This window comes from Stegodyphus dumicola, chromosome 9, assembly GCF_044657685.1.
Source record: "Stegodyphus dumicola isolate Sdum_Otavi_A_Nest chromosome 9, ASM4465768v1".
In the NCBI taxonomy this organism is placed as follows: Eukaryota; Metazoa; Arthropoda; class Arachnida; order Araneae; family Eresidae; genus Stegodyphus; species Stegodyphus dumicola.
This window is the reverse complement of record NC_140776.1, coordinates 55,357,658-55,375,028: the sequence shown is the minus strand read 5'-3', so window position 1 is coordinate 55,375,028 and position 17,371 is coordinate 55,357,658. Positions and strand designations below refer to the sequence as shown.

At 34.6% G+C, this 17,371-nt stretch overlaps 2 protein-coding genes across 4 annotated transcripts in view; one reads left to right on the top strand and one right to left on the bottom strand.

Moving 5' to 3' along the window:
* Positions 1-8,095, bottom strand: part of VhaSFD (V-type proton ATPase subunit VhaSFD) — a 63,389-nt gene extending 55,294 nt beyond the window's left edge. Inside the window, exon 1 of the transcript XR_004757722.2 lies at positions 7,858-8,095. The gene's annotated coding sequence lies outside the window, so the exon portion shown is untranslated. The remainder of the gene's footprint in view (positions 1-7,857) is intronic.
* Positions 1-17,371, top strand: part of LOC118186146 (RNA 2',3'-cyclic phosphatase ANGEL2-like) — an 80,872-nt gene that overhangs the window by 7,238 nt on the left and 56,263 nt on the right. Inside the window, exon 1 of one of the 3 annotated variants that reach the window (XM_035356190.2) lies at positions 8,230-8,478. The exons of the other annotated variants lie outside the window; for them this stretch is intronic. The gene's annotated coding sequence lies outside the window, so the exon portion shown is untranslated. Of the gene's footprint in view, positions 1-8,229; positions 8,479-17,371 lie in introns of those variants that run through there. 3 annotated transcript variants of the gene reach the window in all.

Sequence of the window (17,371 nt, the reverse complement as noted above, 5' to 3'; positions counted from 1 at the left end):
GGACCTTAGCCATCTGAATGACCAGGAAAGTAAAGCAATACAGCAAGTGGTGAGTAATTTTTCTCATTTGTTTTCAGAAAAACCGGGAAACTGTCAGATCGTGACTCACAAGATTCAATTAAATGCCGAAAAACCTTGTAGGACTAAACCGTATCGCTATGATAAACAAAAAGACTTAATCATCGAAGAACATATTCAGGAGATGTTAAAGAATAAAATCATAACGCCCATAAATAGTGAATACGCGAGTCCAGTCGTACTATGTAGGAAAAAGAACGAGTTTCCTCCTTCGGATAAAAGGGCTTGGAGGTTTGCTATCGATTATAGAAAACTAAATAGCATAACTAAATTTCCAGTTTACCCTTTGCCGGTTATAGACGAGATCATTAGACAGATCAAATCGACGAGATATATGTCTACTTTGGACTTAACGTCTGGCTACTATCAAATAGCTATGAGACCCGAAGATATACATAAAACCGCGTTTATAACAAAATCGGGCACTTATGCATTTTTACGCATGTCTTTTGGGTTGTGTGGGGCCCCATCAACATTCCAGAGAGCTATGGACATTGTTCTAAAGCCTATCCTAGGAAAATCAACTTTAATTTATCTAGATGATATAATTATAACGAGTAGTACGTTGGAACAACACATTAATGACCTCGAACAAGTTTTTAAATTATTAAAAGAGGCCGGTCTTACAATTAACGCCTCAAAATGCAAATTCGCAACTAAAGAACTTAAATATCTCGGTTATAAAATTTCGCAAAAGGGTATAGAAACGCAAGATTCAAAAATAAAAGCTATTAAGAATTTCCCACCGCCAAGAAACTTTCGTCTTTCCTTGGATTATGTTCTTACTATCGATCTTTCATAAAAGATTTCGCTAATATTGTTGAACCACTCTTAGTAATCAAAAGAAAAAAGAGTAAATTTACGTGGACAGCTGAAGCGAACACAGCTTTTGAAAGATTAAAAGAAGCGCTTATTAATGCCCCTGTTTTAAAATTCCCTGAGGGGGACGAAAACCTGGAAATTGCGGCAGATGCGTCAGACTATGCGGTGGGTGCGGTTCTTATGCAAAATAACCATCCGCTGGCATTTTTTAGTAAAACATTGAATCAAACACAAAGGAATTATACAGCTACAGAAAGAGAAACATTAGCCGTATTAATGGCTGTACACAAATTTCGAGTTTATTTCGGCAAATCGCCAGTAACAGTCTTTTCGGATCATGCGGCTGTTGGTAGACTTTACTCGGGAAAAAACCTAACGCCCAGATTAATAAGATGGGCTTTAAAACTCCAAGAATATAATATCACAATAAAATATAAACCGGGTAAGGAAAACAATGTAGCTGACGCACTTTCTCGTATAAAACTGGACGATGAAGGTAATGAACTTAAATGCGCTGTGTTGACTTAAAAAATTTTAGATTCTAGAGATACGGTTATTACTGAACTGAAAGCTGATCCTGAATTTGGAAATATCTATGCTTATTTGAAAGACCCCGAAAGCTTTGAGCACACAGATATCGATGCGATAAGAAAGAGAGCAAAAAATTATGAAATAATAGATAATTTATTATTCTATACAAAAACAACAAACGAAAATCTTGAGTATAAGCCAGTCATCCCAGCCTCGCTTCGATTAAGCATTTTGAAGGAGTTGCACGAAAAAAAAACAGCGGGCCACCTCGGGGTCAGGAAGACTATAAAAAGGGTACGCGAGGCGGTATATTTCCCGCAATTATACAAAATAGTAACGGCGTATGTCAGGTCCTGCAATCAATGTCAGTTAATAAATGATATTAATTACAGCCCGGCCGGGTACTTAAATAGCATTCGCGCTACATTTCCGAATGAAATTTTAGGCATAGATCTCCTTGGTCCCTTCCCCCAGAGCGAGTTAAATAAAAATCGTTTTCTTTTAGTAATAGTAGATCATTTTTCAAAATGGATAGAAATTGTTCCACTTAAACGCGCGTCAGCCAAAACAGTCGCAGATACATTTTAAAATACGGTGCACCGATAAAAGTCATTAGCGATAACGGAAAACAATTCATTAGTCAAATATTTGAAAACATATGCAATGGACTTGATATACGCCATATCAAAATGGTTCCGTATAGACCACAGGCTAACATAGCAGAAAGAGTTAATAAAAACATTGTAAAAATAATTCGCAGTTACGTTAGCACACATCACAAGCGCTGGGATGGCTACATAAATGAATTAGCTTATGCTTTAAGAACGGCACATCATGATACTACGGGAAAAACTCCAGCAGAATTATTTTTAGGCAGAAAGTTAATTACGCCTTTAGATAAATTATTCTTTGTGTAACAAAGAGAGCAGACAAAAGGACGTGCAAAAGCTAATTGATCAGGCACTTAAAACCTCGGATACGGCAAGAAATAGGCAGAAGTTATATTATGATAGAAAACGCCGTGAAGCAGATTTTAAAGTTGGGGATAAAGTATTGAAACGGAAATTTTCTTTATCAAGTGCCCCAGACAATTTTATGGCAAAGCTAGCTCCAAAGTTTGAAGGCCCCTATGTAATTCAGGAAATCAAAGGAGTAGTCTTATATCTTAAAAACGAGCGAGGGGAAATCTGTAAAGCAAGTCCCGACCAGGTGAAAAAATACTATAATCCAAATGATTTTGAAATCCTTAAAAGTTTCTTGCAGGACTCAAGTCTAAACGAAATAGAAGGGCCAGAGACTGCAACAACTATTCCACCACCCAAGAAACGGAAAACTGAAGAGAGACCTAGCACTTCTACAACCCGGACGTCGGTATCAAAAAGAAAAAAGGATTTTCAAACTCCGGCGTTTAAGAAAAACAAAAATACAGATGAACCGGGTAAAGAAACTGTGGTAAAGACGAAAACACCACCTACAAAAGATGGCAGGAGAAATTACACATCAAGGAGAACGCGCACACGGCCACAGAGTCAGGTGCCAGCAAGGCCGCCGTTCCGGAAACTGAAACGCCAACAGGAGGCACAAAAATACGACGAACAGAAGAAATTCAAGAAGGACTCCAGACCGGAGGACGTCACGACCAGCCGTCCCAGGCAGAAACGCAAAGGCCAACAACCAGACGATTACTCCGTCAAGAGGCCAGCATGTAGAGGACGCAAAAGAAAGAGCAACGGGGACGACACTCGGAGATCAATAAGGAGAAGATTGACATCCATGACACCTCTAACTTGGGATCAATTTTGCCAAAAACGGATGATGGAATTTTAAGCATCGAAAACTCAAAGATAAGTTAAAACCTTCTATAAATATTTTTCTCTTTTGTTCCGAAATGTTATGCATAGGTACGAAGTTCTATGTTTTGACGAAAGTCAATATGTCTCGGTTGAGACTTAGTTTTGTTTTACTTTATTTAGCTAAGGCAAAAGTATTATTTTCTTTAAGTGTAAAAGCTAAAAACAAGCATTTTCTGTTGGTCGAAAGACTAATTCTGTTATGTTAAAGCCAAAATTTGGCCGGAGATAAAAATAACTTCGTATTCTTGTACTAATAAGAATTTTAGTTCCAGTGCCGCCAGCTTGGCGAAGAATGAGTAAAGTAAAAATTTATTTTCTCTTATTCATTTTTATGGTAAATTGTAAAAAGCATATGTATTAAACTTTTGTAAATGTATGTAAATACTTGCATGTTATGTAAAAGTAGAATTTAGTCTAGAAGCATAAAATTGTAGATGCTAAAAGTGAATGCTTAAAAGCAATGAAGTCAAAATTTAAGTATTAAACTGTAAAGTCATGCTTTAGAGCGAAAGCCTGCATGTTTAAAGATGAATGAGGGGGAAGCTAGAATGAATGTATTTTGTAGGGTTCTCCACCTACATTTGAATTTTTAAAAATATTAAAGTAGCTCATTGAGTTGTAGAATGTCGAGTAAGGTGTGTCTATTTGGTCGTTGAATTCTAACAAATCATGGTGGTTAGGGGAAGTGTTGTAAGACTAAAACACGAATATTCCCGTTTGACACCACACATGGTGGAGAGCCAGGGTAAAGTTAAATTAATGCTTGAAAAATTGAATGAATGTGAAGTAAGCAATAACTAAGAAAAATGAATCGTTAAAAACAAAAATTTATTGTGTCAAGAAAGTGTAAATTATAATGTATGTAGAAAGATACTGATACTTATTCCTTCCAGATGCTGGAAGGAAAGACCAAGATTGATTGATGAAGTCCAGGAAAAGTGGCTGTAAGAAGAAAGCTTTGTAACGACTAACAGAATTTTAATATATAATTGTTACATAAGATTTTTTTTTTGTGTAAACAAGGCTTTCGCCAGTTAGTTCAGAATTAGATAAACTTACAACAGGTCGTTTGTAGGACCTGCTTCCAAGTTTTCCAAATTCTGTAATGTAGGGTAGTAAATGTAGGGTTTATATTTATTTTAAGTTTAAACTATCTTTCCTGTCAAGCCTTACTTTCCCCTGGAACTGCCAATGCCAGAATATGTAAATTTGAGTAGAACGCGCAAGGATTCAAATTATCAGCGGAAGTAGTATGATTTAAATAGAAGGAAACGAGTTCGGTGAGAGAGTTATTCTTACTTAGCGAGCGCGGAGGTAGAAATCGAGAATAGAAGAACCCCGCGTTGCGGCCTATGTGCTTGGCGGGAAGTAGTTGCAATTGTTCCAGTGAGCTTCAAGTCTGCTGAATTAGCAGCCGTATTGTAAAACGCGGTGAGTTAGTTATTTGAGAGAGCCTCGTAGTTAGAATATTGTCTTTAATTTCTTTTCAGGTTTTTATTTTTATTTGACTGCCTAGTGGGCACGGTCTGTAAGCGTCAAGAGGACGCCATTGTAATTTATTACGTTGAATTAAAAGGGACTTAAACCCTTTATAAGACTCTGTGGTTTATACAAGCTTTCACAGTCACCTCTTGGTTGCGTGCAAGTTAGAGGCGCGCAACGTTATAGCACAAAAATGGCATTGCACACACTCTTGACTTTATCCATCTAAACTGCTATTTTCTCATAAATTACAAAAATTTGCACGAAAATGCAGCAATATTTTGTGAATATTTAAACTCAGTAAAAACTTATGCGAATCTAATGCGCCATCGAATGTAATGCGCATCTCCATTTTAAAACTTTAAATAATAAAAAATTTGTTTGTCGGCGAATGTAATGCACATTAATGGAATGAGGAATTTATTGAATCTTATTTTATACAAAAACGGATTTGTATATAAATTATCAATCAATGGTATGATAATTTTATTTAAATTTAGATACCATATTTTATACAACAATGAATTTATACATAAAGTAGCAGAACATAGAATTAACCTATTAGTGGGCTATTGTTATGTGAAACAATCATTGTTAATTACCACTACCGTATATACGGTACCTATCGTAAAATATGAACATGAAATAAATCGTAACATTTCTATCTAGCTAACAGTTTCTACAATCAGTGATTAATAGTAAACGTCTTTATTCACAAATGTTTTCATCACTGGAATCCTCGCAGCTCTCTTCGTCAGAAGCAGATTCTTTTCTTCTTTCCTCATCATCATCATCATCATCCTCGGCATTCCAGAGCACATCATCTTCACTGCGATTCAATGAATTTGAAATGCAGCATTTCTTGTATCTTATATTTCTGTATCCTCTATGCAATAATGTGTCAACGATAAATGTAATGGTAAATGTAGTCGAGAAATACAGTAATCCATTGTTACGATTTAAATTTGTTTGACGTCATCGGCGAACTTTGCACACGAATCTAATGCGCACCCCAATTTCGAATACTTCATTTGGCCAAAAACGATGCGCATTAGATTCGCGTTAATACGGTATATGAAATTACCTGATCGTGAAAAATTATATACCCTATCTAAAGATGAACATTTCCGCGTATAATATAAATAAAATATCCAAAAACTTTTACCTCTAAATTATCTATTATAAACGTCACCAACGAATCTATAACAAAACATTAAAAATGGTTACAAATACTTAGTCTCAAATATTTAAATTATTTCCATGCACGTTTACTTCCATTGAAACGTATACCAAATTGCTACAAACGTATAATTCACAAAATAACTATCATTTAATTAAAATATAATTAAACCATGTACACGTCAACTTATTTTTACTTAAAAAAAATCCCAGAATTGCACAAAAATGGCATTGCGCACACTCTTCACTATATCCATGTACACTGCTTTTTTCTCATAAATTAGAAAAATTTCACGAAAATGCATGAAAATTTTGTGAATCTTTAAATTCGGTAAAAAGGACATATATAAAATTATCTGATCGCGAAAAAGTACATACCCTTTCTAAGGATGAACATTTGCACGTATAAAATAAATAAATTATCCAAAAACTTTTCCCTCTAAATTATCTATTATAAACCTCACCTACCAATTTCTAACGCAAACATTAAAAATGGTTCCAAATACTTAAATTCTTTCCATGCACATTTACTTCTACTCAAAAGTATTCCAAAATACTACAAACATATAACTCTCAAAATTACGATCATTAAATTAAAATATAATTAAATTAAAAAACACTAATTCAGAAGTCAAACAACAAAAATCAGCGTTATATTTAGTATTTATTCGGCGTGTTATTGTGTCTTAATTAAAAAACACTACTTTAAATATAAATAAGCACATACATTAAATTAATAAAAATTAGCTGACAATCCTAATTACTTTAAACTAAATCATTGCTAATAACAATTTTCCAATAATACCATATTAATTTATTTACCCCTTACATTTAGAACAATGCATAAAAATAATATCCTCAAATAATTAAAAATACTAACTTACCTAATCTTCTACAGAATCTTGAGTGCATGGCGGATCACAAAATGTCCATTTTCACCAGATTTCTTGCACCGCCATTCAAACTTATCTGTAATATCCTTCCTTTCACACAATCTCATTTCATACTCACATGTTGGACATTCATACTTATCCGCAATTAAGCAATTCTTTTCAATTACACATAAACGCAATAAAAATTTCGGATTTACTTTATATAGGGCCATGGGATCCAAACATTAAACAACACTGTTTCACAGAACATAGAATGAAACTAATGTTGTACAGCAGATATTTTTACAAATTTACCCCCTTTTCCGATTAAAGAACAGTGATTCGTCCATTAATGTCACATGACATATCTCATGATCTCTCATTTCCCTCACACAAAATAATGCGTAATCGGAACTGAGTACTTCTCACATTATTATTCCCAAAGTCCTAGGTAGTAACCTTTATCGCCTCCAAAATGTCGCCAAACTACCTGTTGCCATATTCCAAAGATCAGCCATAATTGCTGTTGCACAAAGAATCAGTAGCATGGCCGCATAATTAGTTCTTAGACAAAGAACTGAGTGTTAGATGCAGTTACATAATATATTCATGCTCGAACTAGAAAATGAAAATAATGCATTAAAAGAAACTAAGATTTATAAAAAATAATTTTTTTATATTCTATAAACATACAAAATTCCCCCTGCTATTTTTTTTTTTTAAAGATCGTATATCAGTAGTCTTAGTTTTTGTACCCAGTTAAGTATTCCTTTAATTAAACAAAAATTAAAAAGAGAAAAAGATTTCTCCTCCCCCTCTCATGCAAACAACTTTGCAAGAAATACTGAATGAAATTTATTTTTTTATTTCATTAAAGTATCAACTTAATAATTTCATATTCTTTTATGTTATTAAAAAACGTTTATTTATGACTATATTTTTCAAAGTGCGTTTTGAATACTTCCTCCCCCCTCTATTTTAAGTTAATATACGGATCAGAAAAAGTAACTGAAATAAGCATTACATATTTGTGTACTTACAAGAAGCACGCCACTGTGCGTCGTCCAAGTAGTCTAATTCCATTCTTGCTGCACCAGTGACAGAACGGCAGTAACTAGGATAACAATCACATGTAGAACTTCACGTTAAGAACGGCTCCGTATGCTCACGCGGGCACTTCGCTCGACTTTCCCCGCGAAAGAGTGATGTTCCAAATTGGTCTTGCTTTTGAGTCACGTGACTTTTTCCTTCCGCGTGGGGAAATGACTAATGCAAAACAATGTTCGACAGACCAAGTTAGAAAAAAAGAAAACCCGTGAGTTTTGAAACAAAAGCGCCACGTTTTCACTTTCGAATTAGTTTTTTTCGCGGTTGTAGTGTTAGATATCGAAGCTTCGTCCCTAGTCCTCTACAGTTTTTATTCTCATTACGCGGTGAAGTGACCTTCCACATCCAAACCAGTTTTAGAAGCCGCATCTTGTTACTCTTTAGTGACGTTTGAAAAAATTGGAGGGGTTACTTTTTTTTCTTTGTGCGGTTACTTGAAATTGAACTTGGAATTGATACTCATTTCTTCAGTTTTGCGTCTGCCAGGCATTCCTTCCGAAATGATACATATTTCAGCTGTTTCTTTCAATCTCCATTATTGTGAACTTGTTAAGGTAAGAGATATTTCCCACTACTACTTTTACTGACATAGTATTTGGCCCTTTTATCAAAGATGCAAGAGAATATTTAAAATTTTTAGGTGTTTCAGGTATATGTATGTTTTTGAGATTTCGTTTATTTCTGTTCATATGCTACAAAATTTTATTTTAATGAAAAATCCTACGGTAAAAGTTTGCAATTGGGTGCTCCTTGTTTTTTGGCGATTCTTTTTTGACGCCTAAATCGACGCCAGGAACGCACAATTTCAAGATGGCCGCCACACAAAAGCCAAAATAAGAAGTCAAAAAATTGCACAAACTCTGCGTCCATGTATACATCGATCTGTTTTCACTTAAAAAATCATCCTAGAATTGCACAAACTAGGCGTTGCGCACTGCCTTAAATTTGTCCAAGGAAGCTGAAACAAAGTTAAAACTGTCATGGTAACCAGAAGTGAGGTTTCATCGCCAAAATTTGAAAAAAATTGTCGCTAATCGAAAGGGCACCCAATTTTACACTAGAGCTAATCCCGACATTCTTTCTCAATGATAGCCGTGATGAATTTATTACCACGTGTTTGAAAATGTCACCAATGGTGATTTACTGATAGTCGGGCAACAACTGTTTTCTTCGTTTGAGTTTAGTATTTCATTAAAAAGAGGATTGAATTAATTTATCATTATTTTACATAGTTTAAACCGAATGGCAGATCAATCTACCCAACTTCTGTTTTAAATAATGCACGAGTTTCATCCCAACTATGAAGAATACGGTAACGGACGTTAATGAAGTCAAATCCTGTGGGTAAAAAAATTTTTTTGTTCAATTCAGTTTAAAGCTGGCGATATAAATACAGTGATTTTTGGTGCATTATTTCGCCTCAATAATCGGTGTGCATATAATTTTTGAAGGAAAAATCCCCCCATGAAAAATTGTTTACTGAGGACGATGGAGGTTGATCGCTTGCCATCGTAACTAGATTTCTATCACTCTGGGACTCCAGTTGTCGACACCTGAAACCACTTAACTCATCGAGATAATTTTTTAAAAAATCCATTTTTTAGGCGATTCATTTTGTATAATTATATGTAGGAATCATACATATAACAATATATATGTACTAATTTTATTTTTCAAGATAATGCAATTAATTATATTTATTTTCTTTAAACAAAATACAAAACACTGTAAAACACAAGTTGAATAATAAAATTATGCTTTGTTTCAGCTCAAAAGACAATCCCATTTCAACTAAAAATAAAGGAATCATTTTTACACACATCCGCCTAAAACTAATTAATTGCTTTTCCATCAATATTGCTAGCATAATTATTCACGGAACGTTGTAAACCAGTCTGCATGTTTTTCACCAACTTTTTTAAAATGCTCACGGTATGTATTATTTCTGTATGTTATTTAATTCAACCAAAAATCTGAAACGCGTGAATAAATTAACAGCAAGTTTAATTTTGCCTGCCCTAAAAAGACCAAGCGGATTCAGGTAATTGAAGTCCTACTGGGGTTAGGTATAGATATTTGTTTGTTCTACTTTACTTCTGGCTGCTGATTTTCGTTTAGGTCATTTCCTGTTAGAGCTTGCCATGAAATGTTTCAAAATAAAACTTGCCTTTATTACATGAAGACAGTGATCTTGTTAAATCTTTCCAATGGAATTTTTGTAATTATTATAGATATAATTTAAAAAATTCCTATAAATCGCAGAAAACTATGTTTGTCTTTTCTTCCCTATTTTTAGTAGAGTAAATGAAGCTGCGACGTCATCAGCTATCGTAAATCATTGGCAATCCACTCTTATATAAATCTGAACTGGTTTACCGTTTTTAAATTAAGCCGTTCTAGCATTAACCTTTGGTTGACCTTGTGCTGCAATCGTGCAAATAAACAAGAAAATGGACGCGGTTTCATAATTTTGATCACGTTAACCAATAGCGTAAAAAACAGTCGGCCTACGATATCAGTGCATGTTATGCTTTTTGAACTCGGTAATTCTATAACATACCATTGCTGATTCGCAGAAAATGGGAATTGTGTGTAACATATTCTCGAATTATAGATTTGCCAGTTTCTCTGTTGCTGAAATATCAGAAACACGATTTAAAATAAACAGGAAAAATTAGTTTTAACCATGTTTCGAAACAAGCATCTGTATCTTTAAACTTTTCCTATTTTCATTTTTAGCCGTAAGGCTTATACAAATCTTCTCCGTGTGTGCTATTGTCATTCGACGACCATTATAGAGAAAAATTAGGACTTTCTGTTTAATTATTTGCTTTAAAAAGACAATTTTTCGAATTCTAAAATTGCTTTATTTTTAACCTACTTTTCATAGGAGGAAATAAAGCTATGTAGCGTGCAATGTTACATGGTTTTCGTATTCATCTGTATTAAAATAGTGATAAATCTTACTATTCTAAATTGTGGATTCGTTGTTTTAGCATTTGGCAAAAGGTAATTTAAATATTTGCTTTTTTTGGGCGGGGATAAAAATTGCTGTTTAAAAGTAATAAATATATTGATAAATTGTAAAAGTTTTACGACACTATTATCCATGGCAATATAGGAAGTTTCTGTAACATAGATTGAAGTCATAGAGCCTATTTTTTCCATTTTTAATTAGATACCTACCTTCGGAAGAAAAAGTGTCTTTACTGTATATAATAACTTTAAAGAATCAGGTGTAAATATCAAAGAACATTAATAGTATATGAGATAATTCCTTATTACAAAGTGCTTTCATGGGATGACTTAAAACTGTGCTATTCATAACGTGAATAGACAGTTTTGTTTAATGAACCTATGCTGAATTTTAAATCAAATGCGTGCAGTCAATTTTGCTACTTTCAGTTACGGTAGAATTCCTTTTGAATGGTAGCAACGGGACTGCGCAGATTCCGCATAAGAGGTTTAGCATATTAGCAGTTCTCTTCGTATTCGACAGGCTTTAATGCAGTTATTAATAATTCATATTTATGTAAATTAGTATTTAAATGGTTAGATATAATTTCCGCAGAAGTGAACGCAGTAAATATAAGAACTAGTAATAAATACGCTGGTGGATCCAAAAAAAGAAAGGTTATAGGGGGTAATAAAAAATTGTTTATTTACAATACATGGAAAATACGAAAGGGAATTAAGAAGCATACTGCTCTATCATTTCACTCCCATGATCACTAAATCTGTTTGGGCATTTATGTGAACGCAAAACCAACTTGCTTAACCCGGCTTGGTAAAAATCATGTCTCTACCCATTGAGCCAGTTTTCGGTAGCTGTTTTAACATGACAGTCCGAAGAGAACCAACCCCATTCTAGATAAATGTTCCTTCAGTTTTGGAAAGAGGAAATAGTCATTGGGTGTTAAATCTAGGCTATATGGGAGGTGACTCCAGACTTCTCACTTCTGCAACAATCTTGAGTTTGACAAGTAGTATGAGGCCGGGCGTTGTCATGCAGGAGGACGACACCATCACTCAACATGCCAGGGCATTTGCGTCTGATGGATTCGTGTAACCTTGTCATAGTGACACAGGTATAGCCACACTCCAGATACTCGATCAGGTTAACACATTACCGACCGGTGGTCTATTAATCGGCTTTTTATCGCCAACGCCTACCGACCAATAGCCTATTAATCGGCTTTTCATCACCAACGTCTACCGACCGATCGCCTATTAATCGGCTTTTCATCACCAACGTCTACCGACCGATCGCCTATTAATCGGCTTTTTACTTCCTTGTACGAAGTAAAATGGAAGTATTGTAATCGCGAAAAGTTTCAGGCAGCATATTTCAACGAAAATATCCATTTTGACCGCTATCGAAAGCAATTTAAGGATGTTTCTGCGTGATATCTGTACGTAAGGACAAAATAAAAGACTCTTTTCCTTCAAAAAAACTATAAAACTGCTTTAAAATTAATTCTGAAGAGAATTTTTCGTGGCGTCTGTACGAACGTATGTACGTACGTGCGTACATACGTATCTCGCATAACTCAAAAACGAGTAGCCTCAGAACGTTGAAATTTTGTATATAGGACTGCTATAACATGTAGATGTGCACCTCGTATTTTGGTTGCAGTCGGCCGCACCAAACGTATATAAATATATTTATATATATATCCACTCTATTACCCGGCTCAGTGATCTCAGTTTATTTACTCTTATATGTTTGTAAATTGAACATTTTTTTCTTTAAAAATGATTGAATTATATTGTTTTTATCTTCCGGTTAAGGATTTTATGCCTTTAGTAAATCTGTGTGCAATATTTTTAGAATTATCAGCAATTGGTACTTTTCCGTTTTGCCGGCGCAGGCGATAAAGTCGCCAGTAATGGTACAATTGATGCCAAACAGAATATCCTCGCTGGTAACCTTTTACGCCTCACTTTCAAAATAAGTCGCAGCCATTTCTTATGAGATTGACGTTTCTTTCAATACTGGCATACATAGAAATTTTACCAGATATTTAAATTTTATGCCCTAAGGCCATTCGCGGTAATTAAGTGAATTAGGATGCAATCACACCGCTCACCCGAAGGCGAAAACATAGAAAAGTCAGAAATTAAATTCGTCAAAGGTTAAATTCGTCAATTCTAATGAGATTGCATTAGCGAAGTAAAGCACTGCGGTTTTACATAATTTCTGAGTAAGCTATTCGTACGAATTGAAATAATTCTTGCATTTAAAGATGTATTCCAAATTAAAATTTAACTTGAAATTAATGTAGGTAATTACTGAGAGAATAAGATTTTTGCAATGTAGTTTACGTGAGATGAAATCACTTGGGGTCAAGTGATATGAACCGGTGAATCAGGATTTTGAACCATGAAAGCACAGTAAATTCTTAAATTAACGTCTTTTTACAAATTTATTGTCTTTTTACAAAACTTTAAACGATATTAAAATGTTTATGCCTTCAAAATAAAAATTCTTAGAACTAACATTTGTTAACATTTTTTATTTTTGTATATTGTATGTTGTCGCCAATAAAGTCTGCTTGGCGAGATTTGCGCCGGCGAAATGGAAAAGTACCCAGCAATTTTAAAGTTGTTTAATTGCCGCTAAGCCTGTTTTTAATGGCGGCCATTGATGTTTACATTTGAAACAGGAGACTAGTGGATTTGTTGCCAATCTAGATAAACTTAAGCTTACTTAAGCTAATAAACTTAGCTTCGCAACAACAAAGATAACGCCTTCATTTATTATTTAAATCATGCTTAATCCTTTCTGGAATTTTTTTGAGAAAATAAGTGTTTAAGATTTACTTCGTAATTTTTAATACAGATATTTTGAGTTTTTATGTATTTTTGCCTTCTCGCGAAGTGAGAACTGAGTTAATTAAATGAGAAATACTCAATCGTCTGTAAAAACTGTTTCTTTTTTGTTTTGTTTGCTTAATTTCTTTTATACATAGTTCTAGCTTTATTATAGTATTTGAATAGAACATGTGGCAACGATTAGATAATTCTTTAAATGATATAAATTTTGTGCATTCTGAGTTATAATATGAACGAAATATAATACTGTTAAGTAAACCTAGCGCCAGAGTGTCGCTATGGTAAACAAAGTGAATTTTAAAGAATGCATTTATTCTATTGTGGTTTAAGCGCTGTCGGCGAAGTAGGTTTAATTCAATCTAATAAGTTTAAATAAAATGCAAGAAAAAATGCGTATAATTTAATATTCCGTACAAGGAAGTTATGTGGTGTACACATCAGATTTTTTTTTTTTAGGCAACTCCTGCCGACCGATAGCCTATTAATCGGCTTTTTTTCGCCAACGCCTATCGACCGATAGCCTATTAATCGCTTTTTTCTCGGGCCTACCTAAAAATAGCCTATCAATCGGTAGCCATGGCGATAAACAATTGCCATTTGCTTATATCATCTGCATTTTATTATTAGTATTGAGGTACATTGCTCACTTGCGTTAAGTGCGTTGCTTCGTGAACTCCCACATTTTCGCAACGTTTTTTAAAAAAAAATTACCGTTCACGATGAGCGAAAAAAATGTTACTGGAGAGTTTTATTTAGACGATTTATCAGATTGTCCTGACAGTTATTTAGAACATTAAGAATCTGCGGCTGAGTGGCCGGTCGGACGTGCGTATGCTATTGAACCGCTAGCGGTCGGTAAAGTGTTAACGAATCATAGCTCGGACCTCTAAGCGAGATCACTTTTCTAAACGCCTTGCCATTTCAACCGTACTGACGCGTTTGCGAGCTTACTATCTACCCCTACAACCGCTGCTAGAGAACTCGTGTCAGTCTACACTCTATGAGAAAAGTATTCCACAATAATTACTTTTCAAGTGTTGATGCTTGTAACTTCTCCCCTTTTTGGATCCACATATGTAATTCGTCAATATTAAAACCGTTTACAGTTCTTTAAATGTAATATATGGGGTTTTAATGAAAGTTTCCCGCCACCGCAAATATCCTTTGTACAAACAGTTCGATAGCGTGTTTAATCCTATTTTGTCAAACGGTTTTTGGCATTTGAAAAAAAAAAAAAAAAAAAAGACTTGCTTTAGAACTTTGTGTTGTGAAATTTGTAAAAAATTATCGTTACCATTAAGTACAAGGTGTCTGAAATGGAACTGTCATGCTGTCAGATTAGAACCATCATTTACTTCCAGTTCTGTTGCAAAAGGTCATCTACAGAATGTCACCAAATCATGTATACATCTTTAGGTACTAATGTTGTATCATATGACACTGTGAAGGTTTGGAACCAAAAGTTCAAAAACAAGGAAGAAGCAGAGAAGCTGCTGCAGAGAAGCAGAGAGCATTGAAGAAGCAGAGCGCTCTGGCCGGCGTATGAGAACTTGTGGAAGAAGATCAGTATGCAACCACTCGAAAGTTTGCTAAGGAATGAGACGTTAGTGCCATATTCATTAGTCGCGCTGTGCATGAGCTCACTGAAGCAGATAAGGACAGGCGTGTTTGATGCTGCACTAATCTGCTCGAATATCAACGGAAGGAAAAAATTTTGGACCGGATCGTCACGTGATGAAAAGTACAGTTGGAATACTTTCAACAACATAAGCCGAAAAGGGGGTTGGTCTACGCCCATTGAGCCGGTCGGCAGTGTCGCAGAGCGCAGTTTGACTAACGAAAAGATCGTGCTTTGTATCTGGTTGGATTGCCGTAGTATTATCCACAGAGGGTATCTGGGAAAAGGGAAAACTCTCGCCAGTAAGGTGTACAACGATATGCTAGTCCATGCTGACGCTGCTATCAAGAAAAACGTCGAATTGAGTTCCGGCCCAAAAAGGTAATGTTCCTTCAATATAATGCAAGACAACATGTGTGTGCATTCAGCAGCTGGATTCTGTACGAACTCGAATGGGATCCTTTCCCACACCCACCATACAGCCTTGATATCGCTCCTTCGGACATCTACCTTTTTTTCACACAAGCAGCTACATCCTGCTGGTGTTATCTTCCATTCTGCACAGGACGTTCGAAATGAGTTTGATCTGTTTTTGGATTCTCGGCTACCAAGTTTCAGGGCCGAAGGCTTTGAGAAACATATCAAATATCCTATGATTTCCATTCAAAACACAATCTTTTGAACGCGATCAAAAACAAAATTCGTTTGGAAAATGTCATATCCAGATAATACCTTAATTGTTTAAACCTGCGAAATTTTCATCTGAATCGTATCATTCTGACTTTGACATGGCCTTTTGCTAGATTACCGTATACTTAAATAAATCTCGTCTTGGGACTAGTTGCATTTTTTCTTTCGTACTGATTGTCCCTAAAACATAGGTTGAACATCGCGCAGAGCAGGTGTTCCCAACCCTATGCGATCACAATAAAAAATGTTTTAGTTTTCAATAAAATTGTATGTGAAAGTGTTCTCATTTTTAATGAAATAGAAATTGCGTCCATCAATGAAATAGAAATTGCGATAGTCATCACCACCGGATAGTCCGCGGACTATACGTCCGAAATTACGTTTTTTACCAGCACAAAGCGGAATGTGCCTGATCTCTTTTTTTATATGCATGTATTATTCATTCTATCCAACTATAAATTTCACCTTGAAAAAGTAAATGGTGCCCGCCGTCCAGCTGATATATTAGAATGTGCTCTTAGAGACAAAAAGGTTGGGGACCCCTGGTACAGATCAAAGGGAGTTTTTCCCCCATTATTCAATTTAACGTATTTTCCAATCCAGACACACACAGTTTTTAGTCCCAATTTTTTTTTCCTAGTGGAAAGTTTTTATGTGAAAAGTCTGTTTGTTTACTGTTTTTTCTATGTAATAGTAAAGTTTTATTTGATTAATAGTCTCTAATTTTAAAGCAAGGTTTTCTAAAGTTAAGATTTATTTATTTATTAGCATTTTACTTTTTCTTCTTTGTGTAATGTAATATTAAATTTTAATTAATTTCAACAAATAAATTTTCTGGACTGCTTGCAAAATTTATGCTCTGTACTGAATTAAGTGTTTCTTGTGATTTTATACATTTCTTATTACGAGACATTGTTTTTTAAGTTTAATCGAGCATGTGTTAACTGAGAAACAGATTTATTCTTTTGCTTTCTCGCTTTTACCAACTCCCTGAAGAAGATATGGCGGAAAATGTAAATCTTTTTCCTAATTTCTTGTATTTGATTATTTTTGAGTCATTTTATGCAGTGATTTTTACAAAATTTGAGCCATTTCTTTTTCATTTTTATCAAACTGAGTGTGATATTTGAATATCAAATTCAAATGTTAGGTGTGTGTATGTGTATATTTACAGAGTATAAGATTAATAGGAAATATTAAATTATTATGTTATAAATCGGTAGAGAATGAAACGTTGAATGATAGTATAGATGTAAAAGAAAAGCGATTGCTTAAGAGCCAATAAAATATACCTTCACAGTAAA